A 19,826-nucleotide genomic window follows, 5' to 3' on the forward strand; every position below is an offset into this window, starting at 1 on the left:
AGTGCGTAATACTGAAATAAAAATGTTCTGGTTCCTCCCTAATACTTGGGCAATGTTTTGACAAATTCCTACGAACCTCCAGTGTCAAACAGTGTGCACTGTTAACAGATTACTTGCGCTAGCTGTTTTAACTCACATAGCTGCCTAAAAGATGATTGCAAGTGTGGGACAGGAAATTCATACACTGGCTCTTTGTGAGTTTGGGAGGAAGAACAGTTGTGGCAGAAGCACTCACATGCTGAATAGGCATATACACTGCAGGGTGGTGATGATTTATGGGATCCCGTCACTTCTCCCCTGTGAGAAGCTCATCCCCGTGAGGCTAGAATGGTGAGGCTGCTACCAAATAGTCCCCCTTGGGGTTATAGAAAGCAGGATCTCACAGGGAGAGACCTCCCTCATCGGGATAAGGACTCCTGTTCCGTGAAGGAACTCTCTGACACCAATTCCCTGGGGACCAAGTTCCTGTCAGGCATTCCTGAAAACACTACTGTCATTTAGGATATGGCTTTTTCTGTCTTTGATCCACAAATCAATATGACTCAGATGCAGAAGAGCCTAAGAGAACTGCAGAGTAATAACAGAATGCCTGTATATAGTACTGAGATGAGCTGGCCCCAAGGAGGCATAAACATAGTCTCAAAAACTGATCATAGTACTGAGAAGTGTGGGCCTCCAGGAGGCCTAAAGAGTACATCAACAACAACAAAGAAGGACTTGGATTTTACACTTATGAGGATCCAGCCCCAGGAAATAAAGATTGAGAAAGGACTAGGCAAAAATGAGAGCAGCTGGTGTGAAGCCAACCTAGCCCAGGAAGTTTGAACCTGCAAACGCAAAGCTGCAAGACACTGATCTCCAGTTGTGAGGAACAGTCAGCAGAGCCTGACTTTGGATGCAGAGCTCCTGATCAACTGAAGAGAGAGAGAGAGAAACCAGCTGTGGCATGAACTCGAGGTCGTGGACCATGTGTTCCCACAACTGCACCAGAGCTGTGCTGTCCTAGTTGCTGCAGAGCCACAAGGGCGAAGCGGGAGTGGCGTGAAGACAGCAGGAGACACAGAAGCAACTTGAGTCAGCCCAGCACCCCAGGAAGGACCATTGATGTAGTCCCGACATACTATAGGTACCGGGAATAGCGGGAGACTCCGTAGGGGTTCTGGGCAGCTGCAGAGGCCAGAGAAGCTCAGGAGTAATTTCCCTCATCATAGTGGTGACAACCAGAGATTCCAAAGTCCAAAGTCAAGAGAACCTCGGGAGTGATCTCGCTCTTCACTGTAGTGACACCCAGAGAAACAAAAATGAAGATAAGATCGGGAGATTTATCCCTCGTCACAGAAGTGATACTCAGAGACCCAAGAGTCAATAAGAGAAGCTTGGGAGTCATCTTCCTCATCATAATCAAGAGTGCAACAGGAGGAATTTTCCTCATCACAGTGATAATCCAAATAGGATTAAAGAGGATATTAGACTACAAGAGCTGTCTGGTGGTAGTCATCAGAATGTCATAAGACTGAGAAGAATTACTGGAACTGTAAATCAAGCTTTCAGAAGCCTTTGGGAAGAAGTAAAGAGACTTTTGCTAAATCCCAAGATTGCCCTCAGGGCTGTGAAAGGTGGGTCAGAACAAAGGAGTCACTCTCCTGACCAAGCTTTCTTTGTTGAATCAGAAGCTGAAGCAAAAGGTTTCTGGAAATGATATAAAGGCTGAGGTAGTTTGCCAGGAGAAGGGACTCATTCTCCTGGTACTGTTTTCAATTGGATGCAGAGCCCTTTTTGTAGATTAGTGTTAGGGTGAGAGTAGGTTTTGGATAGAGGACGAATACTTGTTATTTGAACAAACATCGTGATGACGAGTACCCGGGTTGTTTTTTGGGTTTAGGTGGTGATAACCTTTTTGAGCTAGGGAGAGGAAGCTTCTTTTCTTCAAATCGTAATAAAGCTTTGTTGAAACATACCACCCCTTAGTCCGACTGCTTAATCCACCAAACCACAGGCGGTGCTAGTGTTGCGCTATCAGTTGCGGCTTTGGCATGCGTTACTAATGCGGCAGAAGCTCCCACTGCAGGCTGGTTGAAAATGGTTACGTTGCTTGAAAATAAGCAATTTCCTCTGTTGCTCCTCCCCGTCTTGATGCTCCCCTTTAGTCAATTGAGTGTAAAGGTAGGTGGTAGGTATTGATGGTGTAGAGGAGGCTACACCAGCAAGCTTTATGTGTACATTTTTAGTTTTTGTGTGAATCTTTTTGACCCCTTACCTGTGACTCCTCATTTAGAGGCTCCCCCATACCAATCAGGGAATGCCTTCCATTTCTCTGCAGCTATTTTCCCTTTCCTCGATTCAAGTGCTTGCTAGGAGTTTAGACTTCACACCTTTTGTTTGCCATACTTTTTTATGGAATTCTATTTCTCTAGATAATTTCAAGTGTCCGGGTGATAATGAGTAAACATGAAATTACCCAGTATGGCTTTACTGGGGAACAATATTCCTTGGGCTGTTATTTTCCCATTCTCATTTCAAGGAACTCGCCAGTTTCATACAAGGCCCACTGCAGGCGATACATCATTTCCGGTGATACCTGCCAAACTGTGGTGTGTGATAGGAAATATACTATACACAATACAGCAATGTGCCTGCTTGCATTCTGGTTATTTTCTTTACACCAGTTCATTTTCCAGTAGCTCGAAGTATAGGGAGTTACTCTAAAACAGATTCAAATTCAAGATATCCTTCTAGTTCATTTATGGTGCATCATATTCTGTCTCAGTTCATTTACTCATCTAGCCAATCAGTTCTAATGGTTCTAACTTCCTCCCACTCCTCCCCCTAGACTGCATCTATTCATGCTGCATTATAAGTACAGTGTCATAGTGCTGCACAAACCATACGGGCAGCTGTCCTCCAAAGCCCCACAGAAATTTGTGCAGGTCTTTTACCGATCCAGATGCGCGCACTGGGCTCGGGGTGGAGTAGCATGCAGGTAGCACTATTATCCAAACTTGGCATAAAGATCCGAGGCTTTAGGCACCAAACCTGTGAATGCAAATCAAAATCTAGCACTTGGCTCCAGTTAGCAGCAGGTGACAGATTGGGTTTATTTCTTTGCTGCTGCAGAGAAACTATGCCCATCCCAAATCATGACAAGGCTGCATGCCATTTCATCAACTTTTCACAGGGTTTTAGACTAAGAAGATTGTTTGAAAATCTCTTGATACATTTAGTTAGTTACATTTTAGACATACAGCTCTCCTCAGAACATCTTTCAAGCTTGAGCCACATCTCCTGCTTGCCCTTCTCCACATAGTGTAATCACATAACATATTTCCACGCCTCAGCTGCTAACCATATGTTGCCATTTGTTTCTCTCGGCTACCACACATCGATGCTGCGGGCGAGGCAGAGCCTTGCTCTGAACTGACTGTGGACAGGTTCTTGATTCGTGGCCACACAACCAGGGTCTGTAGTACTTTTGTGTGCCAACCAGTCGTAGGCGTAGATGGCTCTGCTGCTTTCTACATTAGTAATTATAGCTGCTGATGCTTCCCTGGTCAGGTTGTGAGATCTCTTTATAGCATGGAAAATCAGAAGATATTCATCCAGGCTTTACACAGTGGTATTGACTGGTACCACTCAGGGGTGTTGCTAGGTCTGGAAAAGATACGTGGTTACACTAATGTCGGGACTGTTGGCACTCGGGGCTAGCTAGCCTTTTGGTTGTAGACCCTGAGATTCTATCCGGGGCTACACCAAAAGACCTGGGGCTAAGCCCTAATCACCCCTTAGCAACGCCTCTGGTGCCAGCCTACCACTCTTGTGACCCTTAATTTAGGGTTCACAGGTGCAGTGATGTAGAATGAAAGTAAAGCAAGCACGGATGAGAGCCTTATTTACTTTAGTTAGTTCCCGCCTTTTGGCCCACCTAGCCCATTAGCAGTTGAAGAGTGGTTTGGGGAGGGACAAGGGGTGGGAACTTCTGCTCCTAACTTCACTACATCAGCAGAATATTGCCAGTATAGTGCAGGTGTAAAGAAAAAAAGCTGGAAGAAACTGGGCAAGCCTGCATTCATCTGTATGGCAGTGCCAGGGCACTGCTGAACCCACTGAGATGGAAGTCGGAGCCGCAGGCACGAGGGAAACACCTAGGTGTGTTCTGGGGCTGATGGGCTGGAGGCTGGCAGTTGGGTGGCCAGGTAGGCAGTTGGAGGTTCGATTTGGAGCACTAGTGAGGATCTGAACATGCACATGTAAAGCTGCGCCTTACCTATGCTGACGCTGTTGGGCATGAGTCTTCACTTGCATTACTGGGCAACTTGAATCTGTACACAGTGTATATATTGCGGTAGTAGCTTTATATGTGAGCCTGCACTGTACATAGGGAGAGTCTGATATGGATATGAGGTATGAACTGTGAGTGGATAGCATTAATGGGGCATTGGATCATGGGCTTGGCACATCATTGGCGCACATGCGATGCTGCACCTCACATATGGTGACACAGCTGTGCATTTGAGGCATTAACTGCATTTGGCAATAACTCCAATTGGATGGTGTTACTGGGGTATTTCATTTCTTGGCATATGAGGGCAGGAAATGGGCATGCGAGGCTGCAACTTGCATGTGTTGAATGTACCATGCACATGAGGCATTACCTGGCATTATAAGGCATTTCAGAAGGAAATGAGACATTAACTGCAAGAGTACCTACCATGTGTGGCTATACAAGGTATAACATGGCAGGATCTGCGTGTAGTGGGGTGCACATATTATGGAAGCACAAGGGAATGTGGAGCTGTATTTATCACATTTGGACGATTCTTGTACTGTGAGGCTATAATTGGCATATGATAGTGGTACGTGGCTCTATAGGCAAGACTGGCATATACATGCAGTTCCCTTTGAATCCGCTTGTTCTACTAGGGGCAGCCTACCATATAATATGCCCACTCATGCCATACAAAGGTAGCACATTAGGTAAAATGCTGTTAATTTTAAAAAAGTGTTCTGCGTTGATAACTGTTATTTTATCATTATTAAACGTATTCAATTGTTAGGTGTGGTCCAGCACTTATTAATTGCAGACGTTCACCTCAAAGAGGAGGCATCATGGTGCTGAAACAAGTGGGTGTAAGAGACCCGAGCAGACAGGAAACAAAGACCCACTCCCTACATCCCATAGTCAATTGGCTCATCGTGGAAACAAAAAAGTCTTTACTTTATCACAGAAGTCTACGTGATTTTCAGTCCCTGCAGTTTTATTGAAATGAATTCCACGACTGTGCCACCTACACAGCAAAAGTGCGCCCTCCCAACTTTAACCGTCTAAAGTTAGGCAGAGATAGTAGATTGGAGAAGGTAGGGCTCAAGCATTTCCCGGGAATGTAGCATAAGAGTCTTGTATTAATAGAATTGGCAGATTGACCACCCTACAACGCTTGATGCACAATACACAGTGTCTTAAACTTGATTTGTTTCTCCACAGCAAGTGAAGTGTTTGCGAAACCGTCAAAATATGCTCTCTGCTTTCACTAGCAGCCTAGCAGCTGTGTTCTGTATTCTTTGGAGTGTACCAATTGCCATCTACGGTAGGCCGAGGAATAGTGCACTACAAAAGTCAAGCCTGCTAGAAATGAAGGCGTCCACAACTCGGATTTCTTGCCTTTGGGCACAAAGATGTTTTAAGGGTGATCAAATGAAAGAAACATGCACTGGAAAATGGAGATTGGGGACTCTTCAGGGATAAAGAAGAGTCGAGCCGTTCTTAGCTTTTTGAAGAGGGGTAGGGCAAGTTCCTAAAGAAGGGGGCCAGAATTCAGACATTCATCTTGATGCCTTAATTGACCCAATATTACCAGATTGAGAACTAACTGTATGTGCTGGACAAATTAGCGTCTCTGTATTCTGAGCATTAAGCCTGTTTGACTTATCCAGATGCTAACTTAATGACAATTTCAACCTATTACCAAAAAGATCATCATCCTATCAATTTGAAATATTAGAGATTATACAAGATTTTATTTACATTTGGGATGCCACGTGCTTCTAATGTCATCATGTTCAAAGTTCATTTGTCATCACAGTCTTAATACATCTTTACAAAAATATTTTGCGGTAGTAACTATCACCCAATCCCTCCTCCACCCATGTACCAACTCAAGAAAATTCTCAAGAATAAATGCACTGCAAAAATTCACAAGATCAGATTGGAGATCTCTGCAAGCATTACAAAGGACACTGCCAATGCCACTGAGTGTAAACGTATAGGAAAATGGAAAGATTTTAATCTAATGTCCATACATACACACAAAAATTATACAAACACATTACAATCTATCATCTACATGTGGGACCCAAATACCAGAAACCTTGTTTACGGGCTCTTTCGAAAGCCCAGATGAATAGCAGCTCACAATCATTAACTGTTTGCTGGACCAAAATAGCTTGTCAGAAATCCTCAGAATGATGCAGCTGCTTGAAAAAAAAACAAATGCTAACATGAAAGTACTAAACCCCTTCCTCATTAGTTTATGCCTCATCTCGGGGAAAGAAAACCAAGGGATGTGTCTTGCCTAGATTAATCATCACATCAACAAATACCACCTTGAAGGTGGATATCAGTTTGCCTTTAGATACAACTGCAGCCCTGAGACCACCATCTTGCAGACTGTGACAACCATCTTGCACTGGACAGAGGGTAGGCCTATTTGCACATACTTCTTAATCTAACTGTGTGGTTTGTTACTGTGGATCACCAAATGCTCCTGAAGCCCATGAATTGCTGCATAGGTGTAGAGGGCAGTGTCATGAACTGGTTCCCCTCCTTGATACAAAGCCAAATCCAACTAGTGCAAATAGCAAGTTAGCAATTCAAACTGACACCCGTGCCCCACAAAGGACCACAAGTCTTAGTACCATATTCATAATGGTATTTGACATTTACATCAAGCCACTGTCAGACTTAATCATTAAGGGTGGTGGCAGCTCTGGAGGTGGTGATGACAGTGGACATTCTGCTTGGAGCAATGTGTCACCAGCAGTAGTTCCTTTATCATGTATCTCAGTTCCTCGGTATGCTAATTATTTGACAGTGTGCATGCAAGCCATGCCATTAAGGGTTCCTCTGGATCTCTTTTCACTTGCGAGTGCCTACTAGTTCGGTGAGCTGTCCCTCAACACAGTAATGGCAGGTGTGTTCCTGGACAATCACATTATACACTGCATTATGTGGCCACAAAGGCACTGTCTTTTTGGCCATGCATGTTGCTGTGCTGTCTCCCCATAGTGACGTGTTGCTGTCGTGGTGACCTGCACATGAGGGTTTGTGTATGAGCACAGGAAAGACATGTATGTTTGTTGTCGATGGTGAACAAGGCAACAACACCCAATCCTTATGATGTGGCAACAATGGCCACTATATGACATAGGGCTGTGGGATGCATTGACCCACTAGGCTCTGCCCTGCGACATCACTGTGTGCTGGTGGCACCAGAACCAGCAAAATGGCCGCAAAAAGCCCTATATGCGCTATACCTCTGAGAATTGCGCAGTGAAACCAGAAAGCTGGCTGCCAATCTACTTTGCCTGTGTCAGTGGTGGAACAGGAGAGCACACTACTGAAATCTGTCATTGGGCTGCCCACAGAGTGCAAATGGAAACTTAATGAAAGGCAGTGCTTTATGGCCAAGAAACCCAGAAGTGCTCTGAAATCCATTTTTCCCTGGTTGCTGAAATTACAAAATAATGGTTCCCAAACATCAGAAAAGATCCAACATCCTTGCTGGGTGTTACCCGTCACTTATTTAAAAAATCCACATAAGCACACAATGTCAGGAGAAGCAGATTTCATCACAAGAATATCCACATAAAAAAAAGTGCTTGCCTGGGAACATGTGTCAGATATGGGCGCAGTACCGCTGGCCGCCTGTATGAAAGCTGTCATTTAATTACACTGGAAGTTTAAACTTGTACAGTAAAATCAAATAGTTGAAATGAAGTGACTTGCAATATAGGTTGCCACTATTTAATTTCTATGTTTAAAAAGACTGGAATTAGAGATTTGTTTGCCTGTTTTAAAAATTGTAACTTTAATTTCACCAAAGAACAATATAACAATTTACTTTAAGGTAACCTGATTCAGCAAAACTTCAAAGAAGCTTCCCCCACTGGGAAACACACAACCCTTCTGCTTCCCAGCACAAGGACAGGAGCTCACATTCAGATGTTAATGAAGAGGGTAGGAGATTTTGCTCTGCTGCTCTGGGTAGAGACAAAAGACTCCCTTGATTGAAAAGATATGCAGATGCAACTGTCAACAGAAACTCCTGCCAGGGGAAAGAGGCTGGGATTGCTCTTGCCCCACCAAAACTTTGGAGGTGGGACAGGCAGTTATGTGTATTCTTAAAGCACAAGAAAGTATATTTTTGAAAAGGACTGACAGAGGACTGTGCAAAATTGTAAACATTTGTAAAATGATAGTATCGCTAATATGAAAATTCTGGTCACGTTTTAAAACTACTTAGAACTCTGTGCTATGTTCAGGGACCTGACTACAGAATTTGTGGTTTTGTAGCAATTGTGGTGATGCCAGAAACATGAAACTTCACGTGATTATGCCTAGATGTCATGCGCACATATGTGTAAAAATGTGGACAAATCTGACATTGCGTACCGGACCAAAAGTGCAAAAGATTGCCAAATCTGAAACCAAGCTCTCACTGAGATGGCGCTGGGATGAATACTTGCTCCACCAAATCTGTGATATCAATATTCTGTTGTTAGAAAGTTTGTGAAACTGTAAATATGTCTTGTATGAAAAATAGATTTCATGTGCAGAAACAAAGGGGAGGTTTTTCCCTGGACCATAAAGACAGCGTCATCATGGCACCATGTTTTCTTGTCAAATCAGGGGAGAGGAAATACCCTAACCAATAGGATCCCTAGTGGTGTGCCTAGTATAATTCAGCCTACCCACCCTTTTAGAAAATACATAAATAGAGATAGCTTAGGACCTAAGGACACACATTCACCCACCATCTGATTGCTGGCGAAGCACTTTGCAAGAGAAATCCATATTCCAGATTCCAGAACTTTGAAAGCAGAAAGGCCCATTTCCAAAGATGAACACTTCTCCGCTTGGCCTTTTAAAATCCTAAAACCAGATTTTACCCCAGACCTCCAAGGGGAACAACAAAAAAAACAGCCTGGCTGAGCTGTGCTGCTTTCTTGCTAAGAATTATTGCCAGAAATCAGACCCAGTAGAGCAGAGCTGTGACCAAATAGCTGCAAACCAGAACCAACCTGTCAGATCCAGTCCGAGTCCCGCCGTGCAGGGTCCAGAGTGCCGTGCTGAGTGCAGAACCAGAGCTCCTTGAGTCCAGTCTGGTGTGATAGCTGAATTCCAGTCCAGAAAGTATCCCTGACCAGATCTCTGACGGGTCCATTCCAAACAGTGGTAGTGAGTATCCATAGCATAGGATTGTCTCTAGCATATTTATTATCCATAAGTCATCCTTATCCAAACCCACTCTCTTATATCCAGAACTGCATTGTAGAAATTATTTGGTCTTACCTGAATATTTCTCTCATCCCTATAGTCCTTTGGTAATAGTAGTGTTAAAACCATCTTTGGGCTAATATATTTGCTGAAGAAAGACAAGCGTCTCGGCGGGCAAAAACCAGCCAGTGGCATCGCTGGACTGGTGGCTGTGCTGTCGTGTAGTTTGTGGCTTCATAGACTCCTTAGTATAAGAACCCTTGTTTGTAATTTTAAAAAGCGCAACCTTGTTTTACAAATTTTGACTCTTTCTGAAAAAAAAGACCTTTACAAAAACCTCCATAACTTCCTCACCGTGCATGCTAGAAATGAAATTCAAGTGTCAAATTGAAGCTAACATCCTCAGCTGTCTGACAAACTCAACTCCTTGTAGTCTTTCCACAATTGCGCTTACCGGGCGTGGAACAGTTTGCCACAAATTTTTTGTTTGTCTCTAATCTATCACGTGGGAAACAGCTGTACATTATTGCATCCAACCTCAGAATTAAGTCTTCAACTTGCTAGTTACTTAATAATCATTGCTAGTGTTGTCTGATACTATACAAAGCGGCTCCCACTGGTCCTGAAACCATTTTAGTGAATTAAACCCATTGTCAGTGTTTTCACCATTCATTTAAAGCCACATTCAAAAACATTTTGATAAGTTGCAATCATTCCTGTTTTTCTCTGTGTTTGCTGGGGGGGAAATTGGGATTGATACTGTATTGTTGAGTGTGTATTTCTGAAACCTGTTTTCTCTCCTTCCATCTCTTTATACTGCATATTGGGGGATTGAGTAGTGTGCAGGAGGAAAGAGTGATCACTTGCATTTTGATTGAACCCACACAAAAGTATTATTTCTAAGCTGCATTATTTTTTCTACCAATACTCCGTGTGATTAAAGAGATTTATTGTGACATCACCCCATTGGTGATCATTGTGTAAACCATTAAATAGTGTGATATATATATATCTTGTGAAAATACCTAAAATAAATCTTTTTAACTTTGCAAAACCGCCTGCTTTCTGGTTCAGTGTGGGATTTAAAGAGAGGGGCATGATATAAGGGTATATCATTCAGAAATAAAAGAACTTACAGACATAAATAAATAATTAAGGGTTCCAGCCGTGCATCACATGCTAGGCATTGACTTACGTGGAGTGCCGGGTTTAAATCACTTACAAGATTAGGGCTCGTCACGAGATTTCTGAATTAGACATACCACTTGTGACAGTCTAATACAGTGTGCTAACTAACAGGGTACATAATCCCTGTTGGGCTACTACGCTGTGTTACACTGTGAAAACCACCCCTCAATAGGAACGCTCTAAGGAATTGGTCTGTTTTGCAAAAATAAAATAAACTCCTGTAAGTCAGAAAGGAATCAATATTTCCAGAACGGCGGCCTTGGTAGAGATCAATATGGCTAAAGAACACCTAATGTATACATTATTTGTAAAGGGTGAATGGACAGAGCAGGATCAGAATGTGTGGTTGCAGGCAATCACAGAACAGACCACTGCAACAGGTTTAGACATATGGCAAGACAGGGTCCATTACATGTAGCCCTGAGTGAACTGTATATGGCCCCTAAGGTAAAGGAAGAGCACAGCAAGATTGCCAAAAGAGCGGCATATCTGTACCTCCATAGTGAAGCAATACAGGACAAATATGCCGAGGGCCAAGATCTGGCAAACAAGCAACTGCAGGCATTAGAAAAGGCCCCAACTGATCTGGACTCTGTAGAGCAAAGGCTACAGGAGCCACGAATCAGAAAACGAAAGTAGGCAGTACCTAACCAAAATAAAAGAAGACATGGGTATCCTGCAGCAGGAGAAGGTAGAACAGGATACCAAAATGCTGGCCTTGCAGAAGGAGTACCAAGAAAGTTTGGACTCTCTACTGCAGAGCCAGACAAAGCTGGAACAGCAAATAAATTTCAACAGGGCATGCGCAGAGCAGGTAGTCACCCTGACAAACCGCCTAGGCCAAGAAAAAGAAGAGAACAATAAAGTCATTCTCAAAGACCTGGACACCCAGGTAGAATTTGATGAAGAGTGCCAGAAAGCTGGTGCGCTCCAAAGACAGAGGGACGACCTGGATGCACAGTGGCAGTCTCTTGTTCAGGAAAGGGACACCTTAGGCCAGGAGGTCAGTTACTTAAAAGAGAAGATAGAAGAAAATCACTTGGCCCTTCAGGGACTGGGTGACCTCCAAAAAAGACCATGGAAAATTGTTAGAGCACACCAGGAGGGTGCAAGATGCTCTAGCAAGGAAGGACCAGGCCAGTATGGACAGGACTCAGGAGGTAACCCTCCTGCAGCAAAAACTGGCCCAGTACTCTAAAACGACATAGGAAGCGCAGAGAGACAATGAGGCTCTCTGTGAGAAAAATGACAGGCTCCACAGACAGGTAGCTATGCAAGAGCAATTGATAGAAACTAGCAAGGCCTTGATAGAGGAAAGGAAAGCTCAGGTTCTTGCATGGCAACAGGTAGCAGGGGCTGAGAGAGATGAGGTTCGCCGGGAAAGGGAAACACCTGAGGATAACCTCAGGAACCCTAGTAACAGAGGCCTTCCTGGACTCTGCCATCCCCATGTCCGCTGGCGCACATGAGCCAAGGGCCACGGGGATGGCAGACTTCAATCCAATGAGGAATATGGAGCTCATGGATCAGCGCCATCCAGGAATGGATGGGCGGGCATCTGGGTATGGGTTACCAAGTACTGTAAAATTTGGTGGGGAACTCCATGAGAGTAGGTCCACTAAGGGCATCCTGAAAACCTCTGCCCAGCTAGGACAGTGGGGGGGTACTCATCAAATCCTGAGAGTAAGGAGGAATCAGAAGACTCCTCTGAGCACCCCATGACAGAGGAAACTAGCCCCCCATATTCTGCCAACCATTTCCAGGCTTGCAGAATCCGGGAGAGCCTAGAAGACCAGATGGGCACCTCTGGTAGCAGTGCCTCTGAGTCAGAGGAGGAGTCGACCAGGGTTACCCGAACCAAAAAAGCAAACAAGGTCAGAAGGGCCTTGCTCAAGGATCCCCTAAAGCAAATCAAAGCGATAAGGAGCGTCATTATGCTCTATCATAAGAATGTGAAGTATTCAGTTTGGGAGCACTTAGAGCTCTTTGAACAGATGATGGAAATTTTCCATTTGAAGGACAGCAAAAGCTGTATGTTACGCTCACCTGGCTCCCACAGGGACGTCGGTCGGACCCGGACGGCTGCGGTCTCCACCAATGGGATGCGTAGTGCCGAGATGACTGACTGGAATGGCCCTGCAAATCTTGTCTGCTTGACCCGTAGAAGTATTCTCCTGCAAGTGGAGAGATGGATTTAGCCACCCGTGGATTCAAGTGATGGCACCCCCCACAGTTCTCCCCACTTATCACTCCGAAGTGCCCTTTCAGCAATCTCACCTTATACTCTTGAAAGATGAGCTCTCCATCCTGCATGGATTTCAGGGGCACGTTGATACCAGTTACTTCACTGGTTTGAAGGCGTGGGAGAGTTCCGGAGAGTATTGACTCTGAGGTTCCTGGCTAGGACCAGTAAGTATCACGTTCATAGAGTTCAATATGTCCAATGTTCACTCTTGTTCCCCCCTTCCTTCCTTGTCTTGCAGCTGAGTTTGTGAGAAGATGCTCTTATGGTAGCTGGTGGCGCTCAGGTAAGAGTCTGTATTACCGTTGCACGTGTTTAACATGTTGTTTTCTCTCTCTTTGCAGGTGCGGCACATGAAGATGTGGAGAGTTATAGAATAATGCCTCCGGTGGTAAATCAGGTAAGTCTATGGTGATAACAGTTATATTTGTTGGTTCTCTCGGCTCACCTTGTTGTTTTCTTTTGTCCCCCAGGTGCCAGAGTTCGGCGAAGAAATGATGGAGGCAGCGCCGAATCGGAAGACGCTGCGAGGATTGGTGAGTATGGCGCGGTGCTGCAGCTGGAGATATGACGCGTACTGAAATAATGTTCTTTCCAGGTGCAGAGGCGAGATGGATCTGGAATCAGGTGAGGAATTCGAAAATAGTTAGTTTTCTAACCTTGTCCTTTCCTTTCCTCTTGTTTTTAGGAGCTACAGATTCGAGGCGGGCGTGGCAGAAGACTGGATGCTGGCTGCAGGCACGGTGAGCGTTACACTGCTGGATGCAGAATAATGCGAAGCGTGTGCTGCTGTTCGGGCGTGGTTTAAATAGCCTCCAAAGTAGTTCCAGGTAAGAAGTCCCCCAGAACCACGCCCGAGTAAAAAATAGTCCCTGTAATAAAATAGTCCCATCCTGGCCTCACGTTGGCTTGGACTCACTTGGAGCATGGTCTGCATCAGGTAAGTAAAGTCTATGAACCTGACGCCCAAGGCGCCAGGACTGATTCCTATGATGAGCCTGGCGCCTCAGGTGCCAGGACTGAACCCAAACAGCCCCTAGCCAGGGCTGTTGAGGTTTTAATAAGTGTCTGGATGCCTGCTCCCAGAGCTGATGGGCTTGGTCCTGATGTCCGGGGGTAGGCATCATGACAGCACTACCCCCCAAGGCCCCTCCTAAAGTCATTCTACCCCTTGGCCCTGGTTTGTCTGGGAAGTCCCGATGGAATCTCTTCACCAACCGAGGTGCATGAACGTGGTCACTAGGCTCCCATGACCTTTCTTGTGGTCCGTAGCCCTTCCAATCAATTAAATAAAAAAGTTTTGATTTAACCATCTTGGAGTCCAGGATATTTTTTACCTCGAATTCAGGTTCTCCGTCTATCAAGATGGGGTCGGGTGGTTTGGTTAATCTTGTTCCTGGTTGAACTGGTTTTAAAAGTGAAACATGAAAGACAGGATGAATTTGCATATTAGAGGGTAATTCCAATTTGACGGCCACCGGGTTGATAATGGCCTTAATGGTCTAAGGTCCCAAATATCTAGGGTTAAAAGTCTGAGTTCCCTTCAGAGGTATGTATTTTTTAGCCAGCCAAACTTGATCCCCAATCTGGTATTGTGGAGTTTCACTTCTATGTTGATCAGCATTTTTCTTATATTTCTCTTTTGCTTGTTTCAATTGTTCTGTTGCCTCCTTAAAGGCTTGTGTAATAGTAGAGTGCAAATGACTAACTGCAGGCATTTCTAAGTGCTGAGGCGAATCTAGTTCTGAGGTTCGTGGGTGATGTCCATATATGGTATAAAAGGGGCTTTGTCCGGTTCCTGAGTGTATTGTATGCATACTCGGAAATCCATAAAATATCTTTCCAATGACTTTCGGTCTGGTGTAGCATGCACCGTAGGTACTGTTCAAGGGTCTGGTTGGTCCTCTCCGTCTGACCATTGGTCTGGGGATGGTGACTGGTTGATAGCCTCACGTAGATTTGCGCCAATTGACAACATTTCTTCCAAAATTTTGAAATGAATTGACTACCTCGGTCAGAGACCAATACGGAAGGAAATCTGTGTATTCAAACAATGTTCTCGAGGAACTTCTTGGCCAGAATTGAAGCAGAAGGTAATCCCTTTAAAGGGATAAAGTGGGCCATCTTGGAAAAAAGATCCACAATAACTAGAATGGTGTTAAATCCATTACATGGAGGTAGATCTGTAATAAAGTCTTAAGATAAGGTGTGCCATGGTGTAGGTGGAACATCCAAGGGTTGTAAAAGGCCAGCTGGTTTTTTCTTTTGACTTTTGTTTTGGGCGCAAATGCCACAAGACATCACAAATGACTTTACGTCTTTTCGCCAGGTGGGCCACCAGAATTGTCTCTTAATTTTAGCTTCAGTTTTTGTGATACCTGGGTGCCCTTCCATCAGGGTGTCATGATAATTGGAGATGACTAGTTCTTGTAGTTCCTTGTGTGGTAGAAATAGTCGCCCTTGATAATAAGGTAGGTCATTGATGACTGAGTAGTCCGGCCCTTTCTTTACCCAGTCCTGCAGGGCTGTTGGATCGAAGAGTTGTTGGATTTTTACATGAATATCCTCTAGTGTCTGTAGAGAAGTTATGCCAAGAATTCTTTGTTCTGAAATTATAGGCACCGGTTCCGGGTTCGCATATGCTTCTCCCATCCCTATTCGGGATAAGGCATCTGCCTTGCCGTTTTTACAGCCTGGTCGATAAGTGATCACGAAATCGAACTCGGCAAAGAACAATGCCCATCGAAGTTGGCGCGATGATTGGGCTTTGGCTGTTTTTAAATACTGCAAGTTCCGGTGATGGGTGATTACAGTGATGGTATGCCTGGCACCGAGAAGATAATGCCGCCAAGCATTGAAGGCGGATTTGATGGCTAATAACTCTTTATCGGTAACTGCATAGTTTAACTCGGGTGCCGAGAACTTTCTGGACCAAAATGCTACTGGGTGAAGTTCACCAGTTTCGGGATCCTTCTGGGACAGGACAGCTCCCATGGCTAAACTGGATGCATCAGTTTCAACTATGAATGGAAGTTCAGGGCGGGGATGCTTTAAGACAGGTGCATACGTGAATTTTGCTTTCAGCTCTTGAAAGGCCTTTTCAGCCTCTTCGGTCCACAAGAAGCATTTGTTTTTTCGCAAAAGTGCTGTGATGGGATGTACAACATGTGAGAAATCCGGAATTAATCTGCGGTAGAAATTAGCAAATCCGAGCATGCTTTGTACCCCTTTAACTGAACTGGGTGATGGCCACTTGAGAATTGCGTCCACCTTTCGAGAGTCCATTTGGACTCCTTTTGGAGGCAGGATAAATCCAAGGAATTCAACTTCCATAGAATGAAAAACACATTTTTCCATTTTTGCATATAACTTGTGCTGGCGTAGTTTCTCAAGGACTGCACGCACATGCTTAACATGGTCTGATTCTGAGGAGGAGTACACTAGAATATCGTCTATGTATACGACAACACAGACGTCAATGAGTTCACGAAGGACATCGTTCATAAAATACTGGAAGGCTGCTGGTGCATTGCACAACCCGAAGGGCATCACCTGATATTCGAATAGTCCGTACTTGGTGCGAAAGGCAGTCTTCCATTCGTCGCCTTTTTTTACACGTACCAGATGAAATGCCCCTCGGAGATCCAATTTAGTGTAGATGCAAGCATCCTTTACTTGGTCTAGTAATTCGGGGATTAGAGGCAATGGGTATCGGTTCTTCACCGTAATCTGATTTAATGCACGGTAGTCTATGCATGTTCTGAGGTCACCTTCCTTTTTAGGCACGAAGAACAAAGCTGAGGATGCAGGGGACTTGGATGGGCGAATAAAGCCATTAGCCAGGTATTGGTCCAAGTATTGTCGTAGGTGAAGGTTTTTGGGTTCCGTAAGGGCGTAGATCCTACTGCATGGGGGTTGTGCACCGGGTATAAGGTCGATTTGACAATCGTATGATCTGTGAGGTGGTAAGGTGTTTTCCTGTTCTTTTTGAAAAACATCTTGGAATTCTTGATATTCCTTAGGTAACTGTGCGACTGGATTAGCAACTGTGGCCAGGCCTTTGTTCAAGGTTTATTTCGGGTAACAGGTCTGTGCACAATCCGGGAAGGTTATTCTCTTCTCTCGCCAATCAATACTAGGATTATGTGTTTCCAACCAAGGTATCCCCAGTATTATTTGGAACTGCGGGGCTTTGATTAAATCAAACACAATAGTCTCTTGATGCCCATCTTGGCCCAACAGTGTCATCTCTGTGGTGGAATGAGTTACAGGCCCAGAGGCGATTTCAGTTCCATCAACTGTGGTGATGACATCCGAAGAGGTTTTTTTGCAGAAAGGTAGATTCATCCTTGAAGCCAATTTGTGGTCCATATAGTTCCCTACGGCCCGCTGTCAATGTATGCCCTTACTGCGTGCATACGTGATGGCTGCCTTGGATCAATAAGGACCATTGGCATGATTAGGTGCGAGGTCTGAGTGTCCTTCTTCAAGCTCGGCAAGCGGACCTCTACGCTTGTCGGGCGTGGTCGTTTACCGAATCAGGTTCTGTTTGATTTCTATCAGCGACTCCGACTATTTTCTTGGATGGTTTTATAGGGCAATCCCGTAGAAAATGTCCTGAGGCCCCACAGTATAGACATAATTTTATCTGCCGTCTCCTTTCTCTTTCCTTTTGAGTTAAGGGTCCCTAAACTCTCCCGATCTGCATAGGTTCTGCTGCATCTGTTCCTTTGGGGGTGACCTTGGGTTTAACCAATACCCGATTCTGGAACTTAGCTCGTTCAGCCTTTCTATTCTGAAGCCGATGGTCTAACTGGACCACTAAGTCTATATATTCTGCGCAATCCTGAGGTGGGTTCACAACTTGGGCCAGAACATCTTTAAGTTCTCCCCGAAGTCCACGATGAAATAGTGTAATTCGTTTTACCTCTGGCCATCCGGTTTCTACCACCAGCCTATTAAAGGTTGCGATATAGGTTAACAGATCCTGTTACCTGTTACTCACCGGACGGGAAGTATACCAAATCAGTGGCCGGAAGGCACAGGACTGCACTATTGATTGAAGAGCTAGTTCGGGGCCTCCAGCCTAGCCTCCTCTCTGTGAGGGCAAAAGACCTTTTTAACGATATGACTCTCTGCTGGGTAGGACTAGGCAGAGGGACTGATCGCTCAAAAGGGTGGGGAGGACACGCCGCCAAGAACCCAGCTGTAAAGGAAAAACAAGAGGTGAGCAATTGGAAATTTAAGAAAGATCTCTTTCCCTCGAAACTTCTTTCTAGTAGTACCTGAACTATGCCCTCCCCTTGTTTCAATGCAACCGGAACCACCTACAAGTAAGAGAGGAGAATGTAACCTATCCTGACTATAGTTGTCAATTAGCTAAGGAGAATGGATAATCATACAAAAGAAAACCCTTACCACTGATGCGCTCTTGAATCTGTAATGTCCAAAGAGTTCATGAAAACGGGAGTGCAAAATAACAAATGGGTAGGTTAGTTAGGGAAACTGAACCCGGGCGGAACGAGGGCCGCACTAGAGTCGGGTAGGTGCACTATCCGCAAAGCGTCCCTGTGCACTACTGAAGAATGTCCAATGGAAGTCTGATTGTGGAAAGAGGATGGTAACAGCAACAATAAAGGACACAATTGAGTTGGAGTGTTGCAGGTGATATAGTTCAGTGGCAAGGTACAATGAGTACAGGAGATGTGCTTGTTAGCAAGTGGTGAAAAGAAGAGTCTTACCGATGCCGTGATCACAAGGTTCCAAAAGCGGCAGGCACAAGCAGTCTGTGAATGAGGAAACAGGTCTGGTACACGGGTAAGTAGTTTTCCAAAAGCGGCAGGCAAAAGCAGTCCATGAAAGAGGAAACAGGTCTGGTACACGGGTAAGTAGTTTTCCAAAAGCGGCAGGCAAAAGCAGTCTGTGAAAGAGGAAACAGGTCTGGTACACGGGTAAGTAGTTTTCCAAAAGCGGCAGGCAAAAGCAGTCCGTGAATGAGGAAACGAGTCTGGTACACGGGTAATTAAAGTAGGATTGAAGACGGAACTTCTAAATACCGGGATGCAACTTTAATCAGAAGCAGCGTTTCGTCCGGTTCCGAGGTTTAAATCGGGAAGGAGAAGGCGGAACAGGACGAAACTGAGGCACACGCATCATCGCTTCTGAGCTGACAGCGGGAGGCGGAAAGCTGGGAATTGTAGTCCAAACTTGCCGCAGAGTGCTGCGGAGTGAGCCGAAGCCACTATTTTCCAGGGCAGTTGCCAGTGGGCATAGAATGGGTTTGCAATATGACGCATACTCTTACGGAGGGCAATAACCTTCCTGCGGGCCTGCCGAGGCATAACAGCATCCACCCCCAAAGGCGGCACCACCCCCCTACGGGCATGGAAGCGGCGAAGCAGGGCCGGGGCATGGATATTAGATAAAGGCTCCCAAGACCTATCCTCAGGGCCAAATCCCTTCCAGTCAACCAGGTAAAAAGGACGACCCCTCCGAAGTCGAGAATGCATTTAGATCAGCTTAATTGCTTCCTTATGCAATTGAAATTCAGATTGGAGAGGAAGTCACCATCCCAGAAAGGACCTGACAATTCTCCCTGGAAGTGAAAGTTAAAAGAGGACAGAAATTGAAAAACCCTGACGCCTATATTCATCTTAATGCTTATTTCCAACAGCAAGGGTTGGGGGTAAACCCAACAACACTAGTCAATATAGAACATGACACCATTCCAATAGTGGTGGATAACTGCGACTTAAAGAGTATCACTCTAGCCGCAGGCACCATTATTGGAATGGTGGTTGATGACCAACATTTTCCCATAGATTTAGGTAATGAACTGTTAGGACCAATCCCCAAGGACTGTTTTGACAGTGATAGTGATGGCAACACAATAACAGACAGGATCTT

Source organism: Ambystoma mexicanum, chromosome 10, assembly GCF_040938575.1.
Source record: "Ambystoma mexicanum isolate Mex_15411 chromosome 10, UKY_AmexF1_1, whole genome shotgun sequence".
NCBI classification, from domain to species: domain Eukaryota; kingdom Metazoa; phylum Chordata; class Amphibia; order Caudata; family Ambystomatidae; genus Ambystoma; species Ambystoma mexicanum.